At 39.9% G+C, this 7,119-nt stretch overlaps 1 pseudogene; it reads left to right on the forward strand.

Annotated features, from left to right (window-relative positions):
* The first annotated feature begins 3,894 nt into the window (after positions 1 to 3,894).
* LOC140522781 (calcium-binding and coiled-coil domain-containing protein 2 pseudogene) lies at positions 3,895 to 4,679 on the forward strand (annotated as a pseudogene).
* Positions 4,680 to 7,119: the final 2,440 nt, after the last annotated feature.

The raw sequence follows: 7,119 nt of genomic DNA on the forward strand, positions 1-7,119 counted from the left end.
GACACTTGAGCATGATTCCAGACTGTTTTCCACAATTGTTGTACCAGTGCATAACTCCACAGGTAGGACATGAAGTTGCCTGTCCTTGTGTAGTCCTTTCCACGGTGACCATTTTCATGAGTTATCACCTTGAGATGTTTGCTGGAGAAAAGGTAAAAGTTCAGAGCTGTTTTAATTTCCACTTCTCTCATTGTCAGTGATTTGGAGCAAATTTGAGAACTCTTCATTCCCTTGACCACTTATCTAGTGGTGAAAGCTCTTGTCCTTTTATATTAATACTCATTCCCTACATGTCTTGGATAATAGACATTTATCAGAGACATTTGATGCAAAGATATTTTTCCCCATCAACAGTTCTTTTAGCTGTTAATCTTGTCATGCCAAGTCTTCTCAGTTTAAGGTAATCAAAACTGTTTTCTCCTCTGGTTTCCTCAAACTCTTGTTTAGTGAACAATTCTCCCATTCATCACTGTTGTGAAATCTCCTTTGAAACCAGCTCTTTCCTGGACCTTTGCTAGAAGATTGTTAGCTTTTTACCAGTAACAATAATGGAATCTCATCTAAGGTTCCCCAGAATTAGTGCTGGGGTGAGTAGAAGGAATTTGGGGTAAGGAGAAGGAAATTAATTGTTAAAAATCATCATACCATTTGGCCATAATGTTTAGCAGAAAATGTTTTTAAACGAGTGGATTTTGTGGTTAGCTCATTTCCATGCAAGGGATGGGGCTGCCCAGAACTTACCTTTACCTAATGAAGTTTATGGGAGACTGTTCTTGACCAGTAGCAGAAGTGTCAGTGTGGGTGGAAATGAGGATGCTGGGCCTCCTCTGCCCTGCATCTAAGTTGGGCTCTTCTCCCTCTTTGAAGAGTGCAGAAGCCTGTCAGTGTCAGAGCAGTAAATGGGAACTGGGGAGATGTGAGGAGAATAGCAACTTCCTCAATGGCTGGTGAGGGATGAGACACCCAAGATTGCTCATCTACTTTTCTTTTTTGTACAGAAACAATGTCATTTATGAGCAATATTTCAGTTTCCAGGTTCCCGTAGATTCTAATCCATTGGAATGTTTTAATTTTTTATATCCATTAATGAACATTTGGAAGGATGCAGACATTTGTTATTATTCCTAGCATCTAGGCTGCCAACTCCCTTATTTGGGTTGATATGAATCTTATGTTTGAAATCATCATTTTCAGAAACAAAGATCTTAGGAATTTAGGGATATGTTGTAATGTAGGAGAAAGAAAGAAATCACACAGGGAAGCAAGGAACTAAATGATCATTAGGAGCATGTGAATCCCAAGGAAGTTCTCTTTAGTCTCTAAGTGCTCTAAATATTTCCAAGGGAATCGTCCCTCTGCCATGTTCTTTGGTGAGACACCAATAGACCGTCGATTTAAGAACTTTATTGTTTCCTTTGATACATTTTCTAGCAATCAGTGCCCTTTGATTATCTATTATAGATCAAGAGTTGGAAGAAACTCTGTAGTCTAAACCCTTCTTTTTGTAGGTGCAGAAAATGAAGTTCCATAAGATTAGTCAAATCAAATGAGTAAGCATTAGTTAAATGCCTTCTGTGTGCCAGGTACTCTGCCAAGTGTTGGGGATACAAAGAAAGGCAGAAAATGGTTCTTGCCTTGAAGAAGTTCACATTCTAAAAGTCCAACAGGATTTTATTTTTTGTTCCTGTTCATAATAGAGGGTTACTGAAATTTGTGAAATAGAAAAATGACATGGTCATACCAGCACTTTATTTTTAAAATAGTATTTTATTTTATTCTGATTACATATAAAGATAATTTTCAACATTCATTTTTAATGAGATTTAGAGTTACAAATTTTTCTTCCTCCTCTCCTTCCTCCCCAAGCAGCAAGAAATCTGATATAGGACATACATGTCAGTCATGTAAAACATTTGCACCTTGGTCATATTTTGAAGGAATAGAACTTCTTGTCATTCAAAAACATGAAAAGAACAAAGCAAGTAAAAATCATGTGCTTTGATCTCCATTCAGCCGCCATCAGTTCTTTCTCTGGATGTGGACAGCATTTTCCATCACGAGTCTTTAGGAAATCCCTGCACTTCACAAAGAGCAATGTGACATCTGAGTAGAGGATGGCTCAGAGTGGGGAGACTTTGAGGCAGGGAGACCTCCCAGCAGGCTATTGTAATAGTTCTGGTGTGAAGCAATGGGGGCTTTGACCAGTATTAGAGGAGAGAAGAGACAGGAAGGCACATATGAGATGATGTTAACAAGGCAGAAATGATAGGACTTGACAAACAGCTGGGTATAGGAGATGGAAGTGTGGAGTCAAGACTGATAAGGATATGACAGGAAGGTGGTACTTTCCACAACCATAGAGAAGTGAGGGTAGGGATGGAGTTGGAGGTGGAAAAAAGTAATAAGCTCAGTTTTTGACATGTTGAGTGTAAGATATCTGGAGTACATCCATTTTAGGTATGTCCAATAGGCAATTAGAGATGGGAGAATGGAGGTCATGAAAGAGGTTAGGGTTGGACAAAGAGATAGGAACGTCATCTGTTTTGAGATGATAGTTTAATGTGTGGGAGCTGAAGAGAACCTCAAGCTAAGTAATGCAGAGGAAGAAGAGAAGAGGGCCCAGGTCAGAGCCCAACGTCACAAGGTAGTAAAGGTCAGAGGTTAGATTCGAACTAATGCTCTCTGATTTCAGAGCCAGTGATCTTTCTACTGTAAAGCAGTTTCACACTGGGTAGCACGCTGCCCAAAATAGAGGGGAAATGAAGCCCCCCTGACTTTGCCCTGTCATTTATTGTGAAAGTGTCTTGTGTTATTCCTTTGCAAGTAACGTTAACTTTCAGTCTTAGATAAATACTTTTATCACATTCACAACAACAAAAATGTCATACACACATATAGGTGAAATATTGATGGCAGCACTTTTTATGGCACCGTAGAAATAGAAACAAGGTGAGCGCTCGTTGACTCCTTAATGGAGAAACCATATCGTGTTATGTAAATTTAATGAAGTGAAACAATTCAAAAAAGACTTTGGAGACATTAACTATTATAAAATGAAATAAAACCAGGAAAACATTATATACAATTATTACAACAATAAAAATGGAAAGAATATATCATCAAAACTGAAAGCCATATATTAATGACCAAACTTGGGCCCCTTAAAAAAGCTGAGGAAATGGACATCTCTCCACTGCAGAAACAGAGGATTATGGCTATGAAATGATACATACACCATCAGACACAGTTGCTGTATTGCCTGCTTTTGGTTATGTTTTTTTCTCCTTTAATTAATTGTATAAAAGTTTAGGGGAGGGGAGGGATGTATTCATATATGAAGGTAATGTAAAAATAAAAGATCAATATGTTTTCTTTTAAAATAAAGGAAACAGCATTTGTAGTTAGAAAATCTTAAATAACCAACACATAATTGTATGTTTTGAACAGAGAAGTAATAGGGAAGCACTGGAGCTTATTGAATATATGTGGGGGTCCCTAACCTGTGAAAGATGGATTGGTGTGGGGAGACAATTTGGAAACTTTTGCAATAATCATAAAGTGATAGAGATCTGAATCAGAAGGGGTCATATGCAAGAGGTGTTGTCTTCACACACACACACACACACACTCACACACACACAGAAGCGTGCGCATGCATACATATGTACACAGTACGTGACTGGATATATAGGGAGAGTGAAGATGACATTAAAATTTCAGACATGGATGACTGGATATATGCTGATTCCCCCATTAGTAATAGTAGATTTGGGGATGGAGTGGGTGCAAAGTAGTTCACCCTGTGATGGTCCCTGCCTCCCCTTCCCATTTCACCCGCAATCGTGGTTGCTGTTGCAACAACATTGCTTGTGGCTGTTGCAAGACTCCTCCACCATGGGAGAGATAGGCAAGAAGCCCCCAGTGTCAGTCATCCTGCTGGATCACTGCCATTTCTGGAATCATCTTCAACTACTTGGAGAAATCTTTCGTCCCTAGAGGAGATATCACATGCTATTACATCCTCACCCAGCATTTCATTCTCCACCAGAAAGACTGTTGGCCTCTTTAGGGGAGGATAGAAGACAACCAAAGAATAGGGCATCTTTATGGGGTCTGCTTTGCCTGCCAACCTCCACAGCAAATTGTCTTAGCAGCAACATGTATAGTTTAAAGCTTCCTACCTATCCAGGTACAATGGTGTTGTTTTGTTTTGGGGGGTCAGTGTCCCTTTCCAGTTCCATCCAGAAAGTGAGGAGGACATTTTCGTGGTCACCTCTCAGGGAGAGGAGGAGAAGGGACTGAGCAGCTCAACCAGGAACTGCACCAACAGAACCAGGAGCTGAGAGACACCTGTGTTAGTCTCCAGAAGCAGAAAGACATGCAGGGTGAATTCCAAAGGATACAGCAACTGCAGGGGAGACTAGAGTCTCTGACAGACATCACCGATGAGCAGAGGATTAGTGAACTGAATGAAGAGAATGAAGGTCTAAAAGAACAGAAAGGCTGTTGGGAGACAGAACCAGTTCAGCTTAAAGTGTAGAACCAGAACGTATCCTCAGAAAATGAGCACCAAGCTCAAGATCAGCCTTGATCACCTTGATCAGTTTCAGGTACAGATTTCAGTTCTACATAAGCAAGAATATTGGATGCTTACAATTCTGTTCTTTCTTGATTGCTAAAGAAAAACAAAATTCGTCTAGTAAAAAAATAGTGGATATGGGGGAAATGGAAATGAGATGTGAGAAATGGGATGTCAAAAACAAGTCTGGAAAACACTGAATGATAAAACTAGGAGACCTGTTTAAAAATAAAATAAAAAGAGGAAATAATAAGAATTCATTAGGAAAAGCACCTAGCAGGACACTCCAGGGCCAAGACTACCTGTAATATTATCTTCAATAGGTTGAGAAGTTCATATTAGAGGGTACTACATTAGTCTCAGGGTGCATTAATAAAGGCCTCTCCTGTAGTAGAAAATTAAGAATAGAAACAAAGAGCAAACATGAGAGATGCCCTAGAGATGCATTTAGCAGCACCTAGGAGATGGTCATGGCAGAGGAAAGCTTAGAGATAACAGCAGGATTTCCACAGGAGAGGCTGAATAAATGGAGGTGGTTTTGATCAAGACTGTGAAATCACAAGTTATGTTTTCACATTTAAAAAAATAGTTGAGAGCATCCTGTGAGCCAGGCACTCTGCTAATCTGGGGGAATATATAGAAAGGCAAAAAACATTCCCTGCTCTTGAGCTCAGGGTGCAAGGGAGGAAACAACATGCTCAGTTTAAACAAGAGCTTTACAGAAAAAAATTGAAGATAACCTCAGAGGGAATGTACTGACATGAAGGAGGACTTGGAAGGGCTTCTTGTAGAAGATACGACTTTAGCTGAGACTTGAAAGATGTTAGGGAAGTAAGAAAAGAATGTGGTCTAGGTGTGGAGGTCAACCTCTGTAAATACTGGGTGTTGGGGAATGGAGTGTTACATGTCAAACAGTACTTTCAGTCCTTAAGGTATAAGAAGACTGGAAAGGTATGAAGCAGACAGTTTATGAACGGCTTTAAGAGCCAAACAAAGGATTTTGTATTTGATCCTAAAGACAATAAGGAGCCAATAGTGAGTGGAATCATCTTTGAAGATGTTTTTGTACATGTTATACATTGTTTGTGTTTTGACCCCAGAGTGGGATTCCCCTTGTGCCATGGTAATCAGGTAAGGGTTGGATAAGCAGACAATATTTAGGGCACCTTTTCTAACCCCTTTCCTTACACCAGGAGGTGAGCAGTGTGATCCTTAAAAGGATGCTCAGATACCCAGGGGGCTGTGGAGTTCCACTGCTGCTTCCAGTGAGAAATGACCCTATGGCCTGGGCTGCCTGTGTTCAGGTTTGTGACCAAAACTCCCAGTGTATTTGCACCTGCTGCTTCATCACTTGCCTGTTGCCACAGGACTTTGAGGTATAATAGTATAATATTATGGGTGATGTCTTTCGATTCATGCATAAATTGGATTTAAGTGAGGCAGAGTTGCACAAAGTCATCAGCCTCACTCACTCCTCCAGAGTCATCACAATCCAGTGGCAGGACAGAATCAGGACAACTAGTGATGGCTCAGGATGCAGTGGATGATCTTAGCGTCTCCAGTCTCTAACCAAGCTCTAAGCACTCCATATCGCCTGCTTCAGCTGCCTTCATGACCATTGGAACAAATTGTTCTCATCCACCAATTCCACCAGGGAAAGTCTTGACATGCTTGGGGAAGATACTCCCCTAAGTCACCAGTTAAACAGACTCAGTAAGGAAACTAGGTTAGATTACAGAATGAACACTGGGTTTGAAAAATCCTGTACTTATAAAGCAGATAATGCTTCATGTTAAAGTAGTCACAGTAGGCTAATTGAGAGGAAAGGATTTATAAGTAATTAAGTCTCAGTGTTAGGGAAATTCTTCCACATATAAAATTTTATTGGTCAGAGTGTTCTTTTCTTTTTCTCATTTGGATTCTTGTCTTGGAAATGTCAAAGGTCTTCCCCTGATTCAGGGACTGTTTTTTTGGAGACAATTGAAGTTCAGTGACTTGCTCATGGTCACACATCCAGTATCAAATATCTGAGGCCAGATTTAAACTCTGTCTTCCTGACTCCAGGGTAGGTGCTCTGTTCACTGATTGTTTTTTTTAAGTCAGTTGAGGTTAACAGGAAATAGGTTTCAGGCGTTACCAGGTGTTCAGGAGAAAGGCATAATAGAATATCATTAAAAAAATAAATTGAAATGTTCCCATCACTATTTGCTTTGCTTTCATCATACAAGAGTCTGCAATACCTCAAAGATGAAAGAATCACATATTTTCTCAGGCAACTACAAATACCAGGAAACCTTAATGATCACTTATATTAAATAAAATGAAACGTCCTTAATATAGATTGCCCCTCATAACCCACTCCAAATGTCCATTAATAAGATGTTTCTTCTTGGTTCTGAGCTGTGTCATGTAGCCATCACATACTGGGAAACATTTTGTCTTGGGAATTTTGGAAGAGGCCTTAGTTTTGGGACAACTGGATAGAGTTGCTTCTGGCAGATTTGTTTCCCTGGATCCACGTTATTTGCAGAGTTCCTAGA

The sequence above is a fragment of the Notamacropus eugenii genome, chromosome 2, assembly GCF_028372415.1.
Source record: "Notamacropus eugenii isolate mMacEug1 chromosome 2, mMacEug1.pri_v2, whole genome shotgun sequence".
Taxonomy (NCBI): Eukaryota; Metazoa; Chordata; class Mammalia; order Diprotodontia; family Macropodidae; genus Notamacropus; species Notamacropus eugenii.